Raw genomic sequence first — 27,327 nt, forward strand, 5'->3', positions numbered from 1 at the left:
AAGATCTGGTATGCATGAAAGTGTTCCACTTGATACCATAGAACAGATCCTCAGGGATAAGTCGTGATGACACGCTCTTGGGGGAGAATTAGTCTATGTATCAAGTAAGATAATTAAGCAGCTAGAGTGGATCCCAAGGGTAAGTCTTCGTGATGCGCTCTTGGGGGAGATCTAGTTTATGTATCAAGTATGATAACTGTGCAGCTAGAGGATGCAATGGAGTGGATCCTAAGGGGTAAGTCATGGTGTCTCTCTCTTGGGGGAGATCTGGTATGTGCATCATGGCTAGGTGGGACTCGATGTCATAAGTTTTGTGTGTATTGTTATGTGTACCATAATGTATGCTTGAGTGCATGAGTTGCATGATTTCTTAAGTGCTTTTTAGCTAACTTGACAAGTTTGTTGCAGTATCTTGTTGTGGTTTTGCAGGTGTAATTGAGGACAATTACGATTCTTTCAACTGGAGGGTATGTCACCAAGTGCTTATGTGGCAGCCCATTAGGATTTGGCAAAACCATGAAAAAATCAAAAACCCTAAAAGGCAAAACTGAAAAAACCCTAGTATAATGATGTGGTATTGTGATGATGTGGCACATGATGATGTGGTATATGATGACGCAAAAGCTACTACAGAAAGCGGGATCATGGAAAGCTATCAACTTTTAGTTTATTTTAGAAAGTCAACTTTTCAGCTTTATTGTAGAAGATGCTTTATGTATAAAAAGCTACGTTTGATAAAAGAAACCTAATCCCCAATCTTTTGAATGGCCAATTTGGTCTTGTGCTAACACCATGGCTAAGATCAATGCTTGTAACTCAAAGTTTGCTAATTGAATAAAGAAACACCGCAAGGGGCGCCTATTTTGGGGCTAGTGATTCTCGAGAAGGAACTACGTCTTCTCTGTGCAGTGTGTTCGAGTATTCAAAGTTCTATTCACATTTCAAGTAAGTCTTCCGTTGTCTTTTAAAGTCCTCACAGGTACATCACCGCCTCGGCAGGTAAACCCTAATTTCGATTTCAGACACACAATTGTCTCATGAGGTGTCACCAAATGATGCCATGGCATAGGGAGTTGCACACATGGCCTATTGAAAACAGGCCCTTCCTCCCTTTGTACGTCATGTAGAGACTAGAGAGGGTGGGGGAGAAACGCCAAAAGCAAGCTGATTGGCAGACAAAGTAGGAATGCACGTATGCTCAAAAGGGTGCAAGCATTTTGCAGATTTGGGAGCTCTAGCCAAAACTTCAATTAATCATTCGTGATTGGGTGCTGCAAAATGCCCTAAATTAATCGAAATTGAGCTGAGATACCTGGATGCGCTAGCCTTTCTTCGAGATACGCCTGTTCACAAAGAACATACGCCTGTTGAGAAAAGGCGTACGCTTGTTGAAGAAACGTGTTTGAGGGATCTGTGTCTAGACATGCTTCGGCCCGCTCTAGACGTGCTCGAGCGCTAGCAAGATCTGCTGCTTCTACTGCCATACCTCTCACAAAACCCGCAGTAGGTTAGCAACACCATGTCTCTGCAGTAGCTTCTGCTCGAGAGCCACCGCATACCTAGTTGGTCCCTTCCCCAATCGTACCTAGCTAGGTATATGGTGTCTCCCTCACGGGAGCTCATGATGTTGAGGCAAGTCACAATGTGGGAATTATTGTGAGAATTTGCCCAAAACTTCTTGTGGAATACTTCTCTCTCTCTCTCTCTCTCTCTCTCTCTCTCTCTCTCCCCCCCCCCCCCCCCCCCCCCGTTAAAAAGTGCCCTTCTCTTATCTCTCTCTCTCCGTGAAGTGTATGTGGCCAAGCCATTGATCTTCTAGCCATACTCGTGGATTCCACTATGGATATCATCTCCCAACTCACTAATCAATGCAACATGAAGTTGTACTTGTCAAAGTAGATGTTCAACATGCCAAAGCACATGTACACACAACGTGACAACGTGCATGCCAAACCACATGTATATCATGATACTCTCACATCAAATAATGGAAAAGTATTAGAACTACAAGTGGAACATGATGACAACCGTATTTTGGCTAGCTCAATTGATAATGCACTACAAGAAAGTAAGAAAATCATTATAGATTCAAGTGGTAGTCCTTGATACATGAAGATCCTAGATGACAACTTTGTGCATGGTTTCCCAGTAGCCCCTCCAAATATCAACAAACAGATATTTGATACTAAATCTTATTGGGAAAACCCAAAGGGCACTCAACATTAGAAGGGAGAAGAAGCTTTTTGATGGCTTAGAAGTAGGGAACAAGGTAATAAGCTTTGTTATCGAGAAAATCGAGAGTGAATTAGGTAATGAGCATTAAGACCAGCTTTCTCAATTCATGTGTCTCTCTGAGCATTAAGAGCTACTTTCTCAATTTGTGTGCCTCTTTGAGACCCAAGTACAAAATCTAGTTGAGGGTGGAGATGAAGCTGCATGGAAGGCAAATAAAGATGAGCATGGGCACATGCTCTCCAATTCCTCATTTGATAGCTTCTTGTTTAGTTTTATCTTGGCTAGTAGCAAGACCATCGCATCTGGCATCACATTCATAATGTGGACCCTATATCTAAATGAAAGAGTAGAGAAATCCATCCATGAACATATTGAAGGGTTGTAAAAGATTGTGTTGTAGATAGCAATGCAAGCAAGAAGATGGGGGCATTCTATCATTAATTTTGATGAGTTTTCTGCTTCAAAGAGGACTTTATCTCTCTAAAAGTAGCCATTCCAGAGAGAGAGAAAGCTAAGGAAAGCATATGTCTGAAGGACAATGAGGCATGTATGCTCGGATATTGAGGAAGGCCAAAAGGAGAAAGGAACCTTCATAAGTGCATAGGATAAGCTTATTGTTTTAGAAAGGCCATTCTCTCTCTATAATTTGTCATTTTAGAGAGAAAGCTCAAGAAAGCAGATACTAGGAAATGCAAGGAGGTGCATTCAGATAATGGGAAGTGCCAGAACATGAATGCCACTTCACAAAGTGTATTGGACATTTTTCTTGGATCTCACCATGATTTTCTTAAAGTCAAACAGGCTTTCGAAAGACTCAAAACGAGTAAAATATGGCTTATGGGAGGCTTGAACCATGGGTAAATGGGCTAGAGGAGTGGGGAAGTAGGCCAAAAAGTGGGAAAATATGTTGGAGACGCCGTCTAAAAAGGAGCCCCCTAAGACAAGAACACACACTCTCTCTCTTCCTTTCTGCAAAAAGTAAAGCTCCAATGTGCTTTTTCACAAAAGGGGAGGCTAAACGAAGCAGATCACATGCATGGTTGGTCATTTGGTGCATGGAGGGACTCTATAGAAATATCTTGTAATAGAATGGCCTATGAACTTTGAGTTAGCGGAATTAGGAAACTAGATAAATCACTTTTGTGAGATTACTTTGTGAGCATAGCAGGTGAACTTAATTGATGGTAGCAACATAAACATGGTACTTAGTTAACTTTGCATGAACAATAATTTTTGCAAGAGAGAGAGTTTAGAGAACATGACAACAGTTGAGGATCGGATTTATGCGGAGCCGATCCGCCCTCCAATAGGCATTTGTATTATAGTTTCTCCCATTAAGAGAGACTTGGTACAATACAATCTTTGTGTTCCTTGTGACCTAGGTGATACAATGAAGATGGAAAGCTTCATGCATCACGATCATAACATAAACTTTGTAGAAAGCATTAACTATCCCAAGCCCTAGTCCCAAGGCATCAAACGCTTTCAAAGGTGGAGAGAGCTAGCGGGGAATCAGGGTAGGAAGGAGGAAGAAGAAACATTCCATAAGAGAAAGAAACAGTTCATCACTTATCGTCACACTTCTTGCTAGCATACATAATAGCATAGTAATGAAGATGGAGAAGACGGCAAGCTTAAACATTGAAGCATGGCGCTTGGTTGGATTCTCATTCCATAGCCAAGAGTGTTGGTGTAGGCACTCAACTTCTCAACAACCTTGGAGAAGGAGATGGACTTCCTCTACTTTCACCAAGTGAGAATGCTTGAAAAAAAATTGAGTGTGTGAGAGGTGTATACCCCCCCAAGCATACCCCTTGCTTGCTTTGGGCGAGCCCTGCTTTTTGCTCAAGCTTGAAGCTCATTGGCCCCTCTCCCCCTAGCCAATCACATGCATAATGCATTTCAAGCACATGGGTAGTCTTTGGACAAGTGTCCTCCTTACCTCTTTGAGAGAGAGAGAGCTTGAAAATATCTATATATTTCTTGAATTGAACTAGAAGCTCATTGGAATCCTCTTTAGCCCAACCAATAAGATTCAAGCTCACCGTGTGGCTAAGCATAGGGAGAGTCTGACATGTGTCCATGTGCCCCTTGAGAAAAGGGGTGCCCTTTGGGTGAGTGAGAGGTTAAGTCAAAGATTCTCCTAACTTTGGAGCTTTTCTCCTCCTTTGTAGGGTCTCTTTTTGACTCAAGCACCTTACCCCCCATGCACGGGAAGCTTCTCAAGCACCTTCCTCATCAAGCACGACAAGCACCTCAAGCACCTTAGTCAGCAAGCACGACAAGCACCTCAAGCTTAGGTCGGGTTCCCACCTCAAGCTCAGTCCTAGCTTGCCTAAGATCAAAGGACTTTTAACATTAATCATTGGAGGTCTTTAATGAAGCTAACCGCCGTAAGGTCTTATAAGCTCCATTAGCTAGCGTTTCTTTTTGACAGACCATCTCTCATTTGGACCCTTTACCATTGGCCCCGTGTTGAGATAGATCCGTAAGCACATGTCTATATTATTCTAACCCTTGTTCCTGTTTATTATCCCACATTAAATGATCAGTTTAATATGAGAAAATCATTTGGATTGGTTAAATATTAGATTTGATGACATTATCTCTCTCTTGCTATCATAATCATCCTCGACTATGAGGAAGAAGAGATAAAGTCTTAGCCATTAGTCAATTTTTCCTAGTGGGTAGAGGATCTCTTTTTACCCTACGACATCATTCCAAGATGGATGACTAATCCATTTGGTGCTTGGGAGACATAGCTGCTGCAAGCATGTCCGCTCTTTAGTCCATTTCATTCTCCCAAATAGAGTGACAAATTCTATTTGGTGTTTGAGAGACGTTGTCATCACAAACATGATTCTAAGTATGCATACTACTTAAATTTGTACACAACAAAAATAGAATTAGTCTTATAAGACAAAAACATTAATCATTTAAACGAAACATGTACATTTGCTTACTCTAATGTAGCAAGCAAATGTACATTTGCTTACTCTAATGTCCCAAGGCCTCAAACACCTTTGAAGGTGGAGAGAGCTAGCGTGGAATGAGGGTAGGGAAGAGGAAGAAGAAACATTCCATAGGAGAAAGGAATAGTTCCTCACTTATCGTAACTCTTCTTGCTAGCATACATAATAGCATAGTAATGAAGATGGAGAAGATGGCAAGCTTAAGCATTGAAGCATGGCTCTTGGTTGGATTTGCATTCCATAGCCAAGAGTGTTGGTATAGGCACTCAACTTCTCAACAACCTTGGAGAAGGAGATGGAGTTCCTCTACTTTCACCAAGTGAGAATGCTTGAAAACAAATTGAGTGTGTGAGAGGTGTATACCCCCCCAAGCATACCCCTTGCTTGCTTTGGGCGAGCCTTGCTTTTTGCTCAAGCTTGAAGCTCATTGAACCCCTCTCCCCCTAGACAATCACATGTATAATGCATTTCAAGCACATGGGTAGTCTTTGGGCAAGTGTCCTCCTTACCTGTTTAAGACAGAGAGCTTGAAAATATCTAGATATTTGTTGAATTGAACTAGAAGCTCATTGGACCCCTCTTTAGCCCAGCCAATAATATTCAAGCTCACTATGTGGCTAAGCATAGGGAGAGTCTGACATGTGTCCATGTGCCGCTTGAGAAAGGGGGTGCCCTTTGGGTGAGTGGGAGGTTAATTCAAAGATTCTCCTAACTTTGGGGATTACCCCTCCTTTGTAGGGTCTCTTTTTTACTCAAGCACCTTACCCCCCATGCATGGGAAGCTTCTCAAACACCTTCCTCATCAAGCACGACAAGCACCTTAGTCATCAAGCACGACAAGCACCTTAGTCAGCAAGCACGACAAGCACCTCAAGCTTAGGTCATGTTCCCACCTCAAGCTCAGCCCTAGCTTGCCTAAGGTCAAAGGACTTTTAACACTAACCATTGGAGGTCTTTAATGAAGCTAACCCTGAGGTCTTTTAAGATCCATTAGCTAGCCTTGCTCTTTGATAGACCATCTCTCATTTGGACCCTTTACTATTGGCGTCGTGTTGAGATAGATCCATAAGCACATGTCTATATTCTAACCCTTGTTCCCGTTTATTATCCCACATTAATTGATTAATTTAATATGAGAAAATCATTTGGGTTGGTTAGATATTAGATTTGATGACATACCTCATCAATCTCTACACTCCCATACGAAAATCATTTGGGTTGGTTAGATATTAGATTTGATGACATACCTCATCAATCTCTACACTCCCATACTCACATCTTAGTATGTCATACTTGCTTATGCACCTACCTTTGGTAGCTATTACAATACTTAGTCTATGGAGAATTCTCCATAAGCTTCCATAGCTAACTCCATATTCTCTGCTAGTTCTCTTGGTCTATATATCTATTGAGGGATTGAGAAGAGGAAAATGTAAGCTAAGCAACGAAGAATAAGCCATCAAATTGTCGGGTTATGGAGATCTCAGCCTCCATGGTCCTATGATTGTATTGATTCAAGCACCATTTATGGTGAGAGGGGGTCGGCCTCATGAAACCTGAGCCTCATCATTTTGTCTAGTTATTCCGTTATTGTTATTGATATACATGCTTGATTATATGGTTGCCAAGTCTTTGTTTTATCTACAATTGATAGTCATGTAGATTGCAAATGTTATCGTTAAAGAATCAATCATTAAAAGAGCTAAATACAAGTAATGTTTCATTGGTATCAAAACTATGGTGTTTCTTTCTTTCTTAAGGAGGAAACAATCCAAAGTACGCTCTAAGTCAATTTTTCTAATCTAATTTATAGTAGGAAAATCGCACAAGGTGTAGAGACAACCATATCTGACAATCGACCCAATGAAATTAATTGGTTTCATGTCAATCTCAAGGAAGATGAATATTTTGCACACAAAACTCATGCACTATGTGACATTGTGCAAAAGGTGCATGAAGCCCAAAGTTATCCTTTATTGTAATTTGTGACCTATGGTTCAAGCACTAATGCAATCACATAATTTAATTCTTCCTAATGGTAATAGGACTCCTTTGGGAGTTTCTAACTCTCCACAAAGGAGTGAGCAACATCAAGGGGCAACAAAACGGGAGGAGATCTTTTCACAAGGTACTCCTCAAGGACAACGTTCGTATTGCTCTCCAAAATGCACCACAAAGAGATGACGATCTTGCTCAAGCGATGACTCTTCTTCCTCCAAAGAGGATTTGTATATTTTGCCTTTGTTTCATAAAGATGTGATTTAGGGACACCATGCATAGTAAGGCCGCTCAATTAATGTTTCTAGATAAAGTGGTTACCTATCCCCATTCTATCGCATGATGCCATTTTGAAATCAATTAAGTCATGTATTTTTTCATATAACATTTTTGTCAAAGATCCCTCTAATTCTTTTGTCTCTCAAGAGACTAATATCAATGCATGCTCTAATTCTGAAGTAAATCAAATGCCTTTTCTTCAGCACTATTGTGAATGTTTCTCTGAATCTATTTCTAATCATTTACCTCTTTCACGAGGATATGATGATCCTAGGATTGAGCTTGTGCCCGATATTTCTCCTCTTAATAAGCCCCCTTATCGTGTGCCACATCATAAAAAGAGGAGATTCTTGTTGAAGATGATGAAACAGGAAACAGAAGGAAGACAGCAACTCAGAGTAGGAAGAAGATGGAGAAGGAGAAGACACAGAGCTTGTGTACGAGAAGATACATACTTATTTGATTGGCCAGGGATTTCAGAATAGTCCAACAGAAAGTACTTTGTATGTCAAAAAGAGAGATGGAGTTCTCATTATGCTAACACTTTATGTGGATGATATGCTTCTTACAGGCAATAATGCAAATGAAATTGAAGCGTTTAAAGATGCTTTGAGAAAAACCTTTGAGATGTTTGATCTTGGTTTGCTACATTATTACTTGGGTATTCAGTTTGTGCAATTAGAGGATGGCATATACATGTTGCAGGCAAAATATTTGCACAAAATTATTATTCTAATACAGAGAGAGAGACTACAGAGATCTCGTACACAAGCTCTGTGTCTTCTCCTTCTCCATCTTCTTCCTACTCTGAGTTGCTGTCTTCCTTCTGTTTCCTGTTTCATCATCTTCAACAATTGGTATCAGAGCTACAAAGCTTATATGAAATCCTAAGAGATAAGGTGTCCTTTCTCACCGGATGTCCAGGGGAAAAAACCCAGTGGGAGAAAAGTGCCCCTGGTGAAGCGCGTATACACACTAACACTACTACATGTCTACAAATCCCCCCTGTAGTGATAGTGTGAATCCGTACAAGGTAGCAGATCATCATGTGTATGAGAGTAAGCCCAAAGCTTTTCGGAAAGCTTCAAACTTTTCTCGTGATAACGCCTTCGTAAATAGATCTGCAATGTTATCCTGTGTAGGACAGTAAGTTAGTGTGATCTCCCCTGCATGTAGCCTTTCCCTGACATAGTGGTAGTGAACCTCTATGTGCTTTGTTCTTGCATGAAATACTGGATTCCTTGCAACTGCCATAGCACTCTGACTGTCAGTGAAAATGGTAGTGGGTGCCTGTTGACACTCACAAAGATCTGCCAATAACCTGCGTATCCATACACAATCAACTGTTGCCGTGAAAGCTGCCCTGTACTCAGCTTCACAAGTTGATGTAGCCACTGTGGGTCACCTCCTCGATCGGTATGAAGAGTCTGTACTTTACAACCTGTTTCATTTTCAACCATGGAGACATAATGTTGAAAAACTGCAAACACATCTGACTTTGCTTTGAGTGGATACATGACAGGTACAAAGCAAGGCTTGTGGCAAAAGGCTATGCGCAACAGAAAGGCATAGATTATGATGAAACCTTTCCTCCTACTTCTCGTGCATCCACAGTTAGATCACTAGTTGCAATTGCTGCTCATCATGGTTGGAAAGTGCATCAGTTGGATATCAAAACTGCTTTTTTGAATGGTGATTTGTAGGAAGAAGTTTATGTAAGTCAACCAAGTGGTTTTGTTGTAAAAGGTCAAGAGCAAAAGGTATGTAGATTGCGTAAAGCTTTGTATGGTCTCAAACAGGCTCCAAGAGCATGGTATGAGAAGATACATACTTATTTGATTGGCCAGGGATTTCAGAATAGTCCAACAGAAAGTACTTTGTATGTCAAAAAGAGAGATGGAGTTCTCATTATGCTAACACTTTATGTGGATGATATGCTTCTTACAGGCAATAATGCAAATGAAATTGAAGCGTTTAAAGATGCTTTGAGAAAAACCTTTGAGATGTTTGATCTTGGTTTGCTACATTATTACTTGGGTATTCAGTTTGTGCAATTAGAGGATGGCATATACATGTTGCAGGCAAAATATTTGCACAAAATTATTATTCTAATACAGAGAGAGAGACTACAGAGATCTCGTACACAAGCTCTGTGTCTTCTCCTTCTCCATCTTCTTCCTACTCTGAGTTGCTGTCTTCCTTCTGTTTCCTGTTTCATCATCTTCAACAATTCTATCTCAAGTCACTGAGCTAATAGAAAAAGGGATGACACGTCCTAGTTTTGTTCTCTTGTATTATGAGTGCAAAAAAAATACGGGTCTTATCGCGTGTGCATAGACTATCGTGCACCAAATAAGAACACAATTAAGAACAAGTTTTGAGAACCACATATTGAAGATATATATGATAATCTTCAAGGTTCTTCTTACTTTAGTAGGATTGACCTTAAAAGCGGCTATCATTAGATAAGGATTGCACCCAATGACATACACAAGACCGCGTTTTGCATACAATTTGGTTTGTGTGAATATCTAGCAATGTCGTTTGGGCTTACTAATGCTCGAACCACCTTTAATCGGTTGATAGAAAGGTTTTCTTGCAAGTACAAAGCATACACAAATGTGTTCTTTGATGATATAATCATCTATTCTATGTCTTTAGAAGAGAACTTAAAGGTGATTTTTGAAGGACTGCATGCTAATAATCTAGGTCATATTATTTCTAAGAGAGGCATATGTATGGATCATGAGAAGCTGAGAGTAATAAACAAATGTCCTCAAGCGAAGAATCTACATCAGTTACGAAGTTTTATTGGCATGTGTTCTTATTGTAGACACTTCACCAAGAAGTTTTCTATAAGAGAAGGTCGTCCTTATGATTCAACTAAGAGAAAGGTGTCCTCTACTGGGCCCAATATGGGGGCTAAAGCTTTTGACAGACGATAAGCGTGCTGTCAGACTTAATTTGAATGGCCTATTGATTAGTGTTGTAGAGGGTTGGTATAGAAAAAAACCCCTTGCATATGCAGAGAAAATGGTTAAGTACAAAGTCAAGCTCAGCGGACAGTGTTTCATCGAGTAGCCACATATTTTTAGATTGATGCCTCCGGTTTTTCCATGTTTTTGTATGGAGCACCAACATGTCGGGTAAGGTGAATACAATTCTAAATAATGTATTTCAATGAGCAGAAGTCAAGGCTGGTGGCAGTAGGTGTTTTAGTACCATTGCAGTGGCCTGAAGTGAAAGATTAGGGATAAGCATGTGTTCTTCAAGAATTTAAAGCTCTTTTAAAGAACAATCCAAATTTTGGGCCCAAAAACACTATTATCATACATATAAAGTGTGCCAAAACAATGAAGGAACTTGGCTTATTAGTCCCAATTTAAAGCACCAGACTGTTGAGCAGCGTCAACAGTTTTTGGGATGCACTTTGAATGACTGGCTCTTTTTATGGATGCAATCAGAGGATCATGCTAACTATACATTTGAATATGTGTTTGATACCTACCTTGACTCATTTTCTAATGCAGTCATCAACACGATAGCAGGAAAAATAAGAGCCAGGGATGAAGCTGCACGTGGAAGGATGAGCTCCATCAAAAACAAAGGGAGGCTGACCTAGAAGCAGAGCGGCATCATAGGGGAAGTCTGGACATGGAAAGATTGGAGAAGCAAATGCAAAAAGAAGTGGTTGAGCAAGAGGAAAATGAGTAAGCATAAATACAAGCACCCTAGGCACGACAAAAAGGCTCGGCAGTAGAACTTCCTTTATGTGTATTCGTTTGTGATGTAACTTTATGGAGTTAGCAGCAACACACTCTTTGTAAAATTCAAAACTATGTCAAGTCATTTGATGTTGTAATATCATGAGGGATTCGCATCACCATTTCAATGTCCAAAGCTGTTCTGACTTACATTTGAGATGTTAAAAAACAACTTATGGTATTTTTTGTGACCAAATTGGGGTTTCTATGTGCTAGCATAATGGGTATGCTAACTACCATCTTGGATATGCTAACTAGCACACTGGGTATAATAACTAGCATATTCGGTATTCTAACTAGCAAGTTAGCTAGCATATTGGGTATGCTAACTAACATACTAGGTATGATAGCTAGCGTATTGTACATACTGGCTAGCATATATAGTGTGTCAGCTAAGCAAACTTGCAGGTATACTGGGTATGCTGACTAGCATGATTGGACTGCTAACTAGTATGCCAATTAGCAGACTTTGTATGCTAACTCATACTTGGAGTGCTAACTAGCATACTTGGAGTGCTAACTAGTATGCTAATGAGCATACTATGTATGCTAACTAGCACACCCAATATGCTAATTAGCACAACTAGAGCATACCCAATATACATGTTAGCTTAATTATCATAATGTCTAGCATACCAAGAGGTAGCATAATCAGTATGGTAGTTATGATATAGGGTATGCTTGTAAATTGACTCTCCAACAAAGTTGAGAACTTGAAAATGCTAATGCTGGTTTATTGAACATGGTTGTAAAGATAGCTGTAACCAGCTTACAATGCATTATCAATCATTGGCTGTGATAAATGCCATAGCCATATACACACACAAGAGATAGGAAATTGAGAGAACTGCATTACCTGCAGCAAAAATTATGTTGAAAATCGTTAGGTTACAACTTACAAACTAAAATACATGCTATTATAGATTGCTTCATAGTTTTCTGGGGTTATTGTGTACAATTTTCTTCTCTTTGGGATGTGCTACATAGGTATTTTGATACATCATACTAGATGTGAAAATATGTGGACGATGGGCTGCGCACTGTCTACCTTGAAGGTGTATGCATCCAGTTGCTTGTAATACAATCCTTGCACAACATACGAGCCTCTATCAATTACATTTCTTCATTCATCAATGTACCCCTTCTCCACCTTCTCCCTTGCTACAACACACTTGACTAGGTAGAAATCCACATCCTCAGCATTGGTTAAAGAATCTAGATTTACCACAACTATGTCACCAACACATAGAGCACTACTTAATGCATCATGATGGCCTTCATACATGAAGTAATCATAGCCAATGACTTCATCTATTGGAACATCATGTGTCAACTCAGAATCAGTCTCAACCACATCAAGTAATGGCATCAAAAGATGATACTCCCAAGGTTGCTCGTGAGCTTTGTTGATGTAGCAATTCCAATTTGAGTGCATGCATGCATCACAGAAGCCGCGCCAATGGTCTTGTTGCAACGGCAGTTGGATCCTACAAGTTGTGACCACGAAAAGCATGCAAAGAGCGAGTTTCCTTAACAATGGTACAATTCCACTCGAATTCTCTGTTCACATTCCCTAATTTAACCTCCCAAAACACACAGGCACATTTCCTTTCTTTTGAAGAATATGATGCAGGTGGTGATCCCTTTGACACGTTGGCTTGGCAATAAGAAACCACATCTGCTGCACACTTTAGAATATCTCCATTAGGCTTCAGTTTTTCATGGATCAAGTTTCTTTTCACAACTCCTCTTGCACCATTGTGCTCTCCCTTTCCATGCCCTGATCCAAAGAAGAACCAACTCATCTCGATCCATGTCAATCCACCATATCTTGCAACAAATAGAAAGGCCTAGCTCCCTCGAGCTACGAGGCCGCACCATTCGACCGCACCCAGTGTTGTTTAGGAGTCACACCCTCTTTTTGTAACCAATCATGGTGTAGCATGAAGCAATGTTGCAAGAATAATGTGTCATGCACCTTGTCATCTGTTGATATGAAGAAGTGGTCTAGTTTGACTACCTCCCCTTCCTTGTGGTAGTACATTATGTGTACAAAAATGGTTACTTGACTAGAGTGCCAATGCATTGACTGAATCTCATTTCGCTCCTTGAAGGCATAATCTCTGCAAAATCAACAATTGAAACCACAACATCATCTGGAAACCTAAGTAGACAGTCCTTGAGTTGTTGTGCTTGCCATTGAGCTATATAGTTATGAGTGATGAAGATCTTCAACTTGGACTTCAAGAGTTGAACGAACTCCCATCACTGCATTTCTTTATGCAACAGATCTTCTGTTTTTTTGTTTTTTTGTTTTTTCCAGGCTTGTCTTTTGCTTCTACATATGCAAATAATTTCAGAGTAATACTCTTACCTGGATTTTGTCAGGCCAATGGTAGGACTGGGCATCAGGCCAAAGGCCAAGGACTGAATGACTTAGTGCAGCTAGGAGTCGAGGGCCAAGCATAAGTTAAGGGGTCCTACTTGCAAGGGCCAAGGGCTTTAAGTAGCGAGGTTGGGAGGAGAACAGTCTGCTAGTCCACCCTTTGGTCTTTCACTTGAAGTATACTTGAAGAGATTAAACCTAGTCTCGCAAACTTGCTTTAACTTATAGCAAGCAAACTTCAACTAGAACAATAAATTCTCTACTAATCGGATTTCTTGGTGCTAATGTATGCACTTTGCATATCCTTTAGCACAAGATTACACTTTGTAATCTACCTATCCCCTTGGATACTGACAATAGCATATCTTTTGTAATTTGCCTATCCCCTTGGATACTCACAATAGTGAGGTGTCTGGGATTCCCCATGGTTTACAGACAGCCTTCCAAATATTGGTAAAAGGGGAACACATATCTCACCACTTTTGTTTTTGAATGAGAACATTGCTCACTCAAGCCTTGCTTGACTGTGAGTGGTTGTTGCTCACCATGTGTTCAAAAAAACAAAAATATCATGCTTTTGGTAATGCTCACAAGCCTTGCTTATGCCTTAAGTGTTGAAATTGCACAAGCATGGAAAAGAAAATTTCACGGTGGCATACATACCTTCTAAAGTACTCGCATCAACTTGTTGGGGTTAAGGCCTATGTGCCTTGACCGGTCGGCCAGGTCATGGGCGCCCGCCCACTGTTACCCTATACTTATAGTGAGTATACTGTATAGGGGGAGCTGCCACTTCACAGTCTCCCCACTGAAGGAGTACGAGCGGAAGTGCAACGCAAGAGAGAGTGCGAGAAGAAGAGCACCACGATATGGTGAACTCGCTCTACTGTAATGTGTAGAGCATAGTGAGTTCTTATTAGGTTTTTACAAAAGAATATGTGTACATACCTGGCGGCCCGCCCACTTACCTGGGAGACCACATTGGGCTTTATACCCCAACAACCTCCCACTTAAAGTCCAATGTGGTACTTTAAGTGTGAGAGAAGCTACTATACAAGCTAATATACAAGAGATGTAGAGAAGTGATGTACTACCCTACACCTAACTGCTTGCAAAAATGCGCAAAGCTCTCTGAGGGAAGTCCTTTTGTAAGTAGATCAGCAGGATTTTCTGTGGTGCGAACTTTGACAAGCTGAAGTTGCTTATCCTCGAGCATTTCCCTAATGAAATGATACTTCACATCCACATGCTTTGTCTTTGAGTGATAAACTGGATTGCGAGCCAATTGTATAGCACTTTGACTATCACAATATAACACAGGCATCTCTTCTTTGATTCCCAAATCTGTTACTAGTCGATTAAGACAAATTGATTCTTTGCATGCCTCTGATGCTGCAACATATTTAGCCTCTGTAGTAGACTGAGTAACACAATCTTGTAATCTAGAACGCCATGATACTGCTCCACCAGCCAATGTAAAGACATACCCTGACGTAGAACTTCAGTTGTCTAAGTCACCTGCATAATCTGAGTCTGTAAAACCCTTTACACTTAGCTCCTGACTCCCATAGCATATACGCATACTCTTTGTAGCTTTCAGGTATCTCAATATTCCTTTCACTGCCTCCCAATGTTTCTTGCCTGGGTTTGACATGTATCGACTTACTACTCCTACTGCAAATGCAATGCCTGGGCGAGTAGCAATCATTGCATACATCAAACTACCCACTGCAGACGCATATGGAATCTTATCCATTTCAGCCTGTTCTTCCTCAGACACAGGACAATCTTGTTTGCTAAGTTTCACATATGGTGGCAATGGAACACTCAGTGCCTTTCCCTTCTCCATATTGAAACGTTGCAAAACCTTGTCAATATACTCTGTTTGAGATTGTTAAGTATGGGGCCTGATTTACCCTTGTAATTTTCTGTGGTAAAAGCGCACATTTGTAAGGCCCCCATTATGAGGAGAAGCCATCGTGCGTGAAGGAAAATCACTCACCGGAAACCAAAATTTTCACGGACAAGAATCAGGGGCAACTTTAAAGGCCTCGGGGGCGGAGGCCCCCGAGAATTTTTTTTTCGCCGGAATATTATGGCCGGACGGCGGCCGGAAAGTGGTCGGAAAACAACCGGTCGGTTGGCCGGTGGCCGGTAGTCAATGGCCGATGGCCGGTGGTCGGAAGTAAATGGCCGGTGGCCGGTGGTCGGAAGTCAATGGCTGGTGGCCGGTGGCCGAATTCAAAAGCGGACTTGTCTTCTCAAGGGCGGCCACACATGGGCGGATTGGAGGGTCCGATTTGGACTTATTCGCACAAGGGCGGCTACACATGGCTGTCTCTCATAAGAGAGGGAAGCGCTTTTGGCCTATAAAAGGAGGCCATTTCTACACACATTTCATAGTGTGAAGTTGATGCAACAAGGTGAGTGTGAGGTGGTGAGAGTGAAGCAAGGCGGGAGCTCCATTAAGGGTATAATCCCTTTGTAAACTACTTCTTGTTTTGAAGTACTAAAGCCATTGAGTGGCTGCTTTCCCGTGGACGTAACCCACATTGGGTGAACCACGTATATCGTGTGTACTCTCTCTCTCTCTCTCTCTCTCTCTCTCTCTCTCTCTCTCTCTCTCTCTCTCTCTCTCTCTCTCTCTCTCTCTCTCTCTCTCTCTCTCTCTCTCTCTCTACTCTATAATCTCGTGTATATAAATCTGTCTCTCTCCATTAAGTAATCTACTCAATTATCTATTTAGCTACGTCTTATTTCCTAACAGAGATAACCAATCAACTTCTCTGATCTATTTCTCTCAATGCGCATACCAAGGATATGACTTGCCTCACCCATGTCTTTCATGTCAAACGATTTTTCCATCTTTGACTTCAAAGCTGAAATTTCTTCCAAGTGCTTGCCAGCAATCAACATGTCATCCACATACAAGATAAGGATCAGCCAACTACCATCTTTAGCCTTCTTTGTATATAGACAGTGATCGAACTCACTACGTTTGTAGCCTTGAGAAAGCATAAACTTGTGGAATTTATGGTACCATGCCCTCGGTAATTGTTTTAAGCCATAAAGACTCTTTAACAACTGGCATACCCAATCTTCCTTGCCTTTCTCAACAAACCCTTCAGGCTGCTGCATGTAAATTTCCACATCTAAATCACCATGCAAGAACGCTGTCTTGACATCCATTTGGTGCAACACCAAATCTAATATGGCAACCAATGCAAGAAATCATCTCAATGTAGTCATCTTGACCACCGGAGAGAAGACTTCATCAAAGTCAATGCCTTGTTCTTGCTTAAAGCCCTTGGCAAAAAGCCTTGCTTTGTACTTTGGCTGACTATCATGAGCGGTGATCTTATACCTGTAAACCCATTTACAAGGTAGAGCCTTTTTGCCCTGTGGTAATTTAACTAGCTTCCATGTCTTGTTTTTATGCAGAGCTGTCATCTCTGACTGCATGGCCAATTGCCAATTCTCGGAGTCCTTCATTTGCACTGCTTGCTTGTAACATGAAGGCTCATTGCAATCAGTCAACATGACATAGTTCATAGATGGAACAAACCTATCAAGAGGTCGCGTGATACGTCCAGATCTATGCACAATAGGTGGATCAAGCTCAGCCACAACCTGTGGTTCCACTCTATCATGTCCTTGCTCCTCTTGAGCCCTGACATTTTGTCTTGCACGTGCAGGTCCATCTTCTTGGAAGACAACTCTTCTAATCTCCTCAACCCTCTCTGGTTTAGAATGATATTTGGATTCATTAAAGTGAACATCATTGCTGCGGACAACCTTTCTGGATTCGGGATCCCAAAGTCTGTACCCCATCTCACCAGAATTACCATAGCCTAGAAAGATGCACTTTCTACTCTTTGGCTCAAGTTTGTTCCTAAATTCCTTTGGAACGTGAGTATATGCCTCACAGCCAAAGACTCTGAGATGCTTGTATGAGGGCATTTTGCCTGACCATACCATCTCTGGCACTGAATCCTTCTGCAAAACCTTGCTAGGAGATCTATTTACAAGATGAACAGTTGTTGATACAGCTTCAGCCCAAAACCCATTTGGCAGTTGTGCATTAGACAACATACTTCTAACTTTCTCTTGTATGGTCCTATTCATCCCCTCAGCAACACCATTTTGAGGAGGATTGTTAGGAGCAGTAAGTTCACGTTTTATACCTTTTGACTCACAAAAATCCTGAAAGGCCTTTGAAACATACTCTCCACCATTGTCAGTGCGTAAGCATTTAAGCTTCTTGCCACTCTGATTCTCCACAAGTGTCACAAACGTTTTGAAAACACTAAACGCTTCATCCTTGTGCTTGAGAAAGTAAACCCATACTTTCCTCGAGTAATCATCTATAAATGTCATAAAGTAAGAAGCTCCCCCTAGAGATAGGTTAGGCATAGGTCCACACAAATCACTATGAACAAGTGCCAACTGTGTATCTCTTCTATTGCTTCTATGCTTATGTGGCTGCTGTGTTTGCTTACCATACAGACAATGTTCACAGAATTCAAAATCATTAAATGAAAAGCCAGGCAAATAACCAGAAGGAGACAAGATTTCCATTCCCTTATTGGACATATGTCCTAACCGGCAATGCCACAAAGAAACGTTCGGCTGCTCGGTTACATTGATTACATTTTTAGAGACATTTGATACATAAATCATGTAAAGTCCTCCAGACTTTACTCCATGTGCTACTGTCATAAAACCCTTGGATATCTTCCACATGTTCTGTCCAAAAGTGGTGACGTAGCCAGCATCATCAAGTAAACCTGTGCTGATCAAGCTCTTTGTAATTGCGGGAACATGTCTCACATTCTTCAACGTGAAAGAAGAGCCATTCTGAAACTTCAATTGAACATCTCCAACACCTAAGATCTCACATGTCTGCCCATTGCCTAGCCGAACATGATCTTTAGTGGTCACATAAGAGGTAAACCACTCCTTGTTTGGAGACACGTGAAGTGATGCCCCTGAGTCTATAATCCAGTCACTCAGTGAATTTCCATCAGATGCTGTAAGAAGAGCTGAGTCCATTGTATTCTTCAAGAAGTAGATGTCTCTTGACACTAGACTGTCCTCCTCTGCAACAGTGTTTGTCACATTTATTTCTTGAATCTTCACTAAGGACTTGTTCTTCTCACCATGGTCTTCAGCTTTCTCTTTGCCTTTTTCTGCTTTCCATTCTCTGCAGTCTCTTTTCATGTGACCCTTCTTGCCACAATGGTAGCATTCTATGTCACTCTTGCCTTTAGCACTGCGGGACTTGCTACGAGACTGATTCCTCTTTCCACCTTTGTACTTTTCTTTGGTCCTTCCCCTGACAACTAAGGCTGTTCCTTTGCCTTTGTCCATTGTCTTTCTATTGGTTTCTTCAGTAAGCAAACTTCCTTCTACACCTACTATGTTCAAACCATCTGGAGGTGCAGAATTACTCAAAGCTGTGCAAAAAGTGTCCCAACTTTCCGGCAACGTGATCAACAGGAACATAGCTCTAACAGGTTCATCAAACATGACACCTTGAGCTGACAACTGACTATAGATTGTGTTGAATTCACTCAGATGATTGGACATAGGTGTCCCTTCTTTCATCTTCAAGTCAACAAGCTTCTTAAGCCAGTATACCTGTGAAGCTGCACTCAGCTTCTCATAAAGATCACTCAGCTTTAACCATGCTTTATAAGCCGACATCTCGTCTGCTACATTGAAGTAAACGCTTTCTGCCAAAGTCAACATAATGGTAGAAAGTGCCAATTCATCCATTTCGCTCCATTCATCTTCGTCCATATCTTTTGGTTTTATCCCCTTGAGCTTTATAGGTTTTATCTGCTTCTTTTGTACCAACACGTGCCAAATCTGCTGCTTCCACAATGGGAAATTGGTTCCATCCAGCTTCTTGATATTGTAAAGAGCAGTGTCCTGTGATCCAGCCATAGCTACGCTTCACAATAGTTTACTTTCCTGGGAAAAATTCGACAGAGTTTCCCCTGTAAACTGCCCTCTGAACCAATATCAACCTGTCAAATGAACCAAGAAAGCTTTAGATTCTGCATAAATTTTGGCAGAGTCTCCTTTGTAAAATGGCTCTGGTGTACTCAAAAACAGACCAAAAAACAGCTCAAAAAACACTGTCTCTCTAACACTGTAAGCTGCGGGTAAACCTGTCCTGCACCTGAACTGTCTCTCACTGTCCTGTCATTGTCCTGTAAGCATAGATTGCGACAATGCCTCAACGGCAGTAAAGCAAAGATGCAATCCCAACTGTCTAACTCACACTCAATACATCCTAGATGCCTATCTAAGGGTGCTCGAGGGATCGCTCCAAGACCTGTATCACCGAAAGGATCTCAACATTCGAGAATCCCCCAGCTCAATAAAACCTCACTCGACCCTCAACAAAGGCTGCAGTAAATCTGACAGTACATAGACTTCCCACAAAGTCATACATCCACAAATTTCCCAGTGTATGCTGTAACCGCTGTGGCGGTTGTTTGCTGCGTGACTCACAGCCAGCAAACCCTCAACAAACATACATCATCTCTGACAATACATCCCATGTGGAAGTACCTGCAATGTCAGGATGAAATCTGGAATATCAAGCAGCAAACACAAGCTTCCTGATGAACTAATGGATGTCGCCTACAGTCTGTGTGTAGATGCGCCCGTGTCGTATGTGACACGCCTCCAAGAACTGTGAGCCGTCCTTCGATGTGTAGACAGCCACAAATCAACACTCTGGGAGTGTCAATATCCTCAGCACCTGCTGTCCTAGGCCGAAAACCCCAAATTTGCAGAGTCGGATTTGCACCCGTCGAGACCACGTAGTCGAAAAAGGCCTGCGCAGTCCTTTGTCGAAGCCGAACAATGGCCGAGATGACCTCAGAATGAAATTCTGAGAACACCGAGCCCTTTGGGCGCTCCCACAGGATTTGGGGCCGTGTCTTCGCCTGTCGAATTTCACTCCAATCTGAGCTGGTGACTCAAGCCTCCTGCAGTGCTGCCCCTAGCCTCGATCTGAGCTCTGATACCAGTTGAAGGAGTACGAGCGGAAGTGCGATGCGAGAGTTAGTGCGAGAAGAAGAGCACGACGATATGGTGAACTCGCTCTATTGTAATGTGTAGAGCATAGTGAGTTCTTATTAGGTTTTTACAAAAGAATATGTGTACATACCTGGCGGCCCGCCCACTTACCTCGGAGACCACATTGGGCTTTATACCCCAACACCCACCCACATCGTGTGTGTGTGTGTGTCTCCTTCTCTCTCCCGCACTCTCCGTCTGTGGTGCTCCCCGATCCCCTTCAATTGGTATCAGAGCTATGGTGACCGCGGAGAGCACGACGGCTTTGAGAGCTTCGAGGCAATAGCTCGCTCGCTCTCGACGGTAGAGAGATTAAGAAAGCTTGGAAGCTTTGTGAGAATGCAATGGGAGCTTTTGAGCTCAGTTGAGAGTGATGTATGCTCTTGTGGAAGATCAGAAAGAAGTGTGGAAGACTGTGTGTAAGTGAAGGTGCTGCCCTAAAAAACTGTTGGATTGCAGTGTGATACTAGAGCAGGCGAGGCTTGTATTGACATTGCGGGAGCTCTATTTTGGAGTGTGTCTCACAGGTTTTACATTGTGTTTCTGGCCATATTTGTAGACAGTTTCTAGGTGTTGTTGGTGAGGTGGTTTTTCTTTCTAGTTTGCTACATTGTGCTCATGGCAAAGCCAGGTGATCGCTCAGATTATGATCTCTCCAAAATGTGCATGTTTGATGGGTCAGACTTTGCAGCATGGAGAGAGTGTATGCTTGATGCATTGACACAGCGAGGGTTGCATCGACCATTGAGTGGTGATGCAGGTAGACCTTCAAACATGTCTGACGATCAGTGGCAGGAGCTAGAGGAGATGGCACTATCTACACTCTCTTTGCACCTTGCGGAATCTGTATATGCTCTTGTTATGTATGAGACTACTTCGAGAGCACTTTGGCGCAGATTACATGATATGTATGATAGATCTGAGTCATCAAGGACTCGTGTGAGACATGTACATTCACGAGTACGGCGACAGGTGATATGTTGGTATTGTGGTCATTCTGGACACGTTAGACGGCGCTGTTTTCGTCGTATGCGACATCGTAGGAGACATGGCAGTCTCAGAGATGTATGTAGTGATGCCATGGACTCAGTTGCTTTGACAGTTGAGGCAGATGTAGTGTCGGAGTATACTAGTGACGGGGATGTCACTTTTACCTCGAGCTATGCATGAGATGCTATACATGTGGATAGTGCACTCCCTTCGCAGTGGTTGCTAGACACAAATGCTATGTTTCATGTCACGCCGCATCGTGAATGGTTTTGTAGCTATTCTAGCGGTATGCTTGGCAGTGTTCGTTTGACCGATGGATCGGTGCATGCAATAGCAGGTGCAGGAGATGTGAGACTGTCATTACCGAGTGGTGCATCTTACTTGTTACGACATGTGCGCTATGTACCAGATTTGACAGTGAGCTTGATCTCGATTGGTCAGCTTAGAGATTGTGGATGTCAGATTTCGCTACGAGAGCGAGATTTTGTGATGCATTTGGGTTCGCTAGTGATTGCGAGAGGTGCCAGGAGTGGTACAAGTTACCCATTGCATGTGGATCACGAGAGAGACGGTGTTGTCTCTGTGATCATGCAGCCAGGTAGACAGTGAGAGAGCAGGCGAGTCTCTTTTGCTTGTGGGTTGCAGGATGCTTTGCATGGAGTGCAGAGCAGTGACCTTGTTGTGCAGGTTGGGTCTACGGATGCACAGGTAGAGCGGGACAGCTCTAGTGAGTCACAACAGGATGAGTCATCAGAGGTGATGACAGAGATGACTCACATGGATGCTGAGATGTCGGCTATTGTGGAGTCATTTCTTGATATGCTTATGCCAGAGCTTGATGCAGATTCAGGACAGATGGATACTCTTGGTACACATGTGATATGTGGTGGGCACGAGGAGTCACTCCAGAGCTCGGAGTCAGAGTGCCATGGTCTCTATGATAGGGGACAGGATTGCCATGAGTTGAGTTCTGAGTTGGAGGTGGCAGAGGTTGCCAAGGTTGCATCAACGTTCGGTGTCCTCATGTACGAGATGCTGATCTCGAGGCCCGACATAGCAGCTGCAGTGGTAGCATTTGCAGCAGGGTTGATTAGTTGTTCGATGACTGATCTCGGCATATGATCTCGGCATAGAACATAGGGGAGGTTTTCAGGTATTGGACCGATACTTGCAGGAGTGCATGAGCTCTTGTAGACTCTTTGCAGAGCTTGGAGCTAGCTCTGTGTGGCTTCCGCAGCATGATGTTTGTCTATCAGTAGAGCCGGATGCACTAGCTCCTTGAGAGTCAGTGGACATAGGTTGAGAGAATATCTCACCTTCTATTAGTTGTACACTAGTAGATCTTGCTTAAAGGCACATTGGCCTTTAAGTGGGAGGTTGTTGGGGTTAAGGCCTATGTGCCTTGACCGGTCGCCCAGGTCATGGGCGCCCGCCCACTGTTACCCTATACTTATAGTGAGTATACTGTATAGGGGGAGGTGCCACTTCACAGTCTCCCCACCCACATCATGTGTGTGTCTCCTTCTCTCTCCCGCACTCTCCGTCTGTGGTGCTCCTCGATCCCCTTCCCAACTTGCCTTGCCGTACTTGCTTGGTTCAATTTGAGCATGCCTTGCATGCTTTTATTGAAATTCCTTTACTTGTCGTAGTTTTGTAAACAAAAAACAACGAGTCCGTCATGCCAAATAATGTTTGCTTTACACGCCGCAGGCCTTGCCTGTACCGGCATGCAACAGGCCTTGCCTAAACAATGTGACATTTGTCCTTGACAGACATCCCTTGGAACAAACTCCCCTTCCACCATAAGTCATGGTTAGATTTAAATAAATCTGTGTATCAGCGACCTTTTCAACCCACTGAGGTTGTTAATATCTTGCATGAATATGTCGTGCTTGCTTGTGAATTGTCTATGGTTGCTCGTAGCTACACCGGACCGGAGGATACATGCTCACTTGCTAAATAGGATCACTTTGATTGGCAAAGTCGTAAAATCTTGGCACTATTCATGTGCCAATCCCCCATTTTATATTATGAAGAAACCAATCTTTGCATGCATGATTGTGCATGCATCAGGCATGCAAGCTTGGATTTTTTTGGGTTATCTTGCCCGTGGAAAATCCTGTTTGACCCCTTGATGCACCTTTCCCTTGAAGATCGTAGAATACTGTCATTCATCGTTGGCATCGACAATTGATTCCACTACCTCTTGCATGCTAGCTGCACACCCTTTGTGCGAGCTTCCATGTCCTTCTAATACAATATCCTAACTTCCCTAAGCAATCGAATTTCTTCATGTGCTTTTATTGCCAATTTCTGCTTCATGTGCTTTTGCTGCCAATTTTCCCACCGATTGCTATGAAATCGGTGTGGAGGGGTATCAAAAGCTGTGTCGGCAGTCTTTTTTTTGCATCACGGGGTGTGCAAGCACCCTTAAGCAAGTGAAATTGGCCCAATGTTGGTGGCTTTGGGTGCCCACATGTGGAAATCCCTTGGTCCAGCCACGGAGTGTTTCTTGATACGAGAAGATAACAAGTCAAGGACTTGTATTTTGCTGATAAGTTACGCCAGCTAGTTACTTTCATGGAAAGTGAAAAGAGGTACTCTTTTGGATACATCTTTGTTGTGACAATTCGAATAAATGGAGTCTACACACTATGTTGGATGGGAGACGGTAACACAAGATGATTTAGAATGGACAACAATGTGGAAAATCAAGATGTTACTCTTGGTTTTTGTTGAACCTCGTACTGCACCGTACTATGGTCCAATAGACAATTGGACCCTTGAAGGGTGCCACTACAAAAAACATTACTGTTCTTAGGAAGATCTCACCACTTTTGTTTTTTAGGACAAAAACGCTTCTCCAAGGGGGAGTAATGTGAGGCCAATGGTAGGACCGGGCAGTAGGCCAAAGGCCAGGGACTAAATGGCTTAGTGCGGCTAGGAGTCGAGGGCCAAGCATAAGTTAAGGGGTCCTAATTTCAAGGGCCAAGGGCTATAAGTAGGGAGGTTGGGAGGAGAATAGTATGCCAGTCCACCCTTTGGCCTTTCAAATTTGCTATCTCTAAGCAGCATAACTCCATCCTCTTCACTCCACACATCTTACAATCTCCCATTAAACATTCCCTTCTATGGAAACTTGCATCTGGCTGCTTTGGACAGAGAACTCGCTACCACAGTTGTGTGATACCTTTGAACATTTGACGTGAAGCCTCGCAACCCATGCTAATGTTGTTGCCCGTAGCACAAATACTTCATACACAGTTGCAACATGCTTCATGCAAACCAAAAGCACGAGAGTGCATGTGGTTCAATGTGTCCTTTAGAAAGGACATTTGCACATGGTATTCACAACAGCATGTGTATCTATCCTTCAGCTGCCTACAAAAGAATGGCTTCAACATCTCATTCTCATGCCAATCTTGCAATCTAGATGCTTCTCTTTGAACCTGTTTAACGACTCAACCTGCAATATCCGTAAATGATCAACTTATGCTCCCAGTAACTACGATATACAGAATGCCAACCAAGACATCCAACATGCTCTTCAAAACAAATCAATGTGTTAACCAGCACACTCAATATGCTAACATTGTGTTAACAAGCAAAGTTACTGGCATACCCACTATGCTAACAAGCATACTAGGTATGCTAACTAGCATATACAATACTGTGACCAGTATACCTAGAATGCTAACTAGCATACCAGGTATGTTCACAAGCACACTGAGTATGCTAGTGAGCATCTTTGAATGATCACTAGCATACAAAGTGTGTTAGCTCGCATACCCAATATGCTAATGACCAAACTGGGTATGCTAATTATCATACTCGGTATGCTCACTAGCATACAGTTGCTAGCCAAAATTCTAGTATGCTAATTAGTATATTAGGTATGCTAACTAGCATAGAGGTGCTAGCCTCCATCCCCACTCATTATGCTATTTAGCATATAAGAAATGCTAACTAGCAGACACATTGTGCTTACTAGCATACTAGGTATGTTAACTAGCATACTCAAAGCCGACTTGCATATAAGGTATGCTAAATTGAATAGCATGTGTGATAACTAGGTATGTTAATAAGCATGGTGAGTATGCTAAGTAGCATAGACATTGTGTGGATTGCTAGTTAGAATTTAAGAAATGCTAACTAGCAGACACATTGTGTATACTAGCATACTAGGTATGCTAACTAGCATACCTAGTATGCTACTATGCATGCCAACTAGCATATGATGTATTCTAAACTGAATATCATGTTTTCTAACTAGGTATGTTATTTAGCATGGTGAGTATGCTAAGTAGCATACACATTGTGTTGATTTCTAGTTAGCATATTAGAAATGCAAACACACAGTGTTTACTAGCATACTCAGAGGTATGCTAAACTAAATAGCATGTGTGCTAACTAGGTATGTTATTTAGCATGGCGAGTATGCTAAGTAGCATACACATTGTGTTAACTGCTAGCTAGCATATTAGAATTGCTAACTAAGCAAACACATTGTGTTTAGTAGTATATTGGGCATGCTAACTAGCGTACCAAGTGTGCTAACTAGCATACTATGTATGCTAAATAGCATACTCAGTGCCAGCTAGCATGCTAAACTGAATAGCATGTGTGCTAACTAGGTATATTAATTAGCATGATAAGTATGCTAAGCAGCATACAAAATGTGTTAATTGCTATTTAGCATATTAGAAATGCTAATTAGCAGACACAATGTGTTTACTAGCATACTAGGTATGCTAACTAGCATAATCAGTGGCAACTAGCATATGAGGTATGTTAACTAAATGGCATGTGTGCTAACTAGGTATGTTAATTAGCATGGTGAGTATGCTAAGTGGCATACTTGACATGGTAAAGTTATGTCATACACACTGTGCTAACTAGGTATGTTAATTAGCATGGTGAGTATGCTAAGTGGCATACTTGACATGGTAAAGTTATGTCATACACACTGTGTTAACAAGCATACTCAGTGTGTTAACTAGTACGCTAACAAGCATACTAGGTATGTACTAACTAGCATAGATTGTGTGTTGACCTACTCACACAGTATGCTGACCAGCATGCATAGTGTGGATACCATTATTAGACTATAGAATAGTATGACACTTATCAAACGATAGAAGTTATTATGCACTAGAGATGCAATGCATAGAATACCAAAGTTATGGCATATCAATTGGCTTGATCACTTGAAGCTCATCCAAGAGGTGCACAGGGTGTGCTATGTAGCTTTTCCTCCCCATTCTCTTTTGACAAACATCTTTCTTGTTGGGGGATACGCGAGTCTCCTCTCTCCAAAATGTGTGGACCAATTCCTTGATTTTGTCTGTGTTAGGGCTATAACGGTGTTGCTTGTGACATGCAGCCAATGAAAACAATCCATCATTGATAACAGGCTTCATCCATGGTTTTTTTTTGTGCAAGGAGCCACGGTGTTGCTTGTGACATGCAGCCAATGAAAACAATCCACCATTGATAACAGGCTTCATCCGTGATTTCGTTTTGTGCAAGGAGCCACGATCGACTTTAAGGACCCTTGATATTTTTGCGATTATGTTTTCCTTTGAAGTCAACATCATCTGCAATGCTA

The 27,327-nt window shown here is 42.0% G+C and overlaps 1 pseudogene; it reads right to left on the reverse strand.

Annotated features, from left to right (window-relative positions):
- Positions 1–12,143: 12,143 nt before the first annotated feature.
- Positions 12,144–12,761, reverse strand: LOC147444784 (uncharacterized; annotated as a pseudogene).
- Between the last annotated feature and the right edge of the window lie 14,566 nt (positions 12,762–27,327).

Source organism: Adiantum capillus-veneris, chromosome 13 (genome assembly GCF_014529385.1).
Source record: "Adiantum capillus-veneris isolate H3 chromosome 13, ASM1452938v2, whole genome shotgun sequence".
Taxonomy (NCBI): Eukaryota; Viridiplantae; Streptophyta; class Polypodiopsida; order Polypodiales; family Pteridaceae; genus Adiantum; species Adiantum capillus-veneris.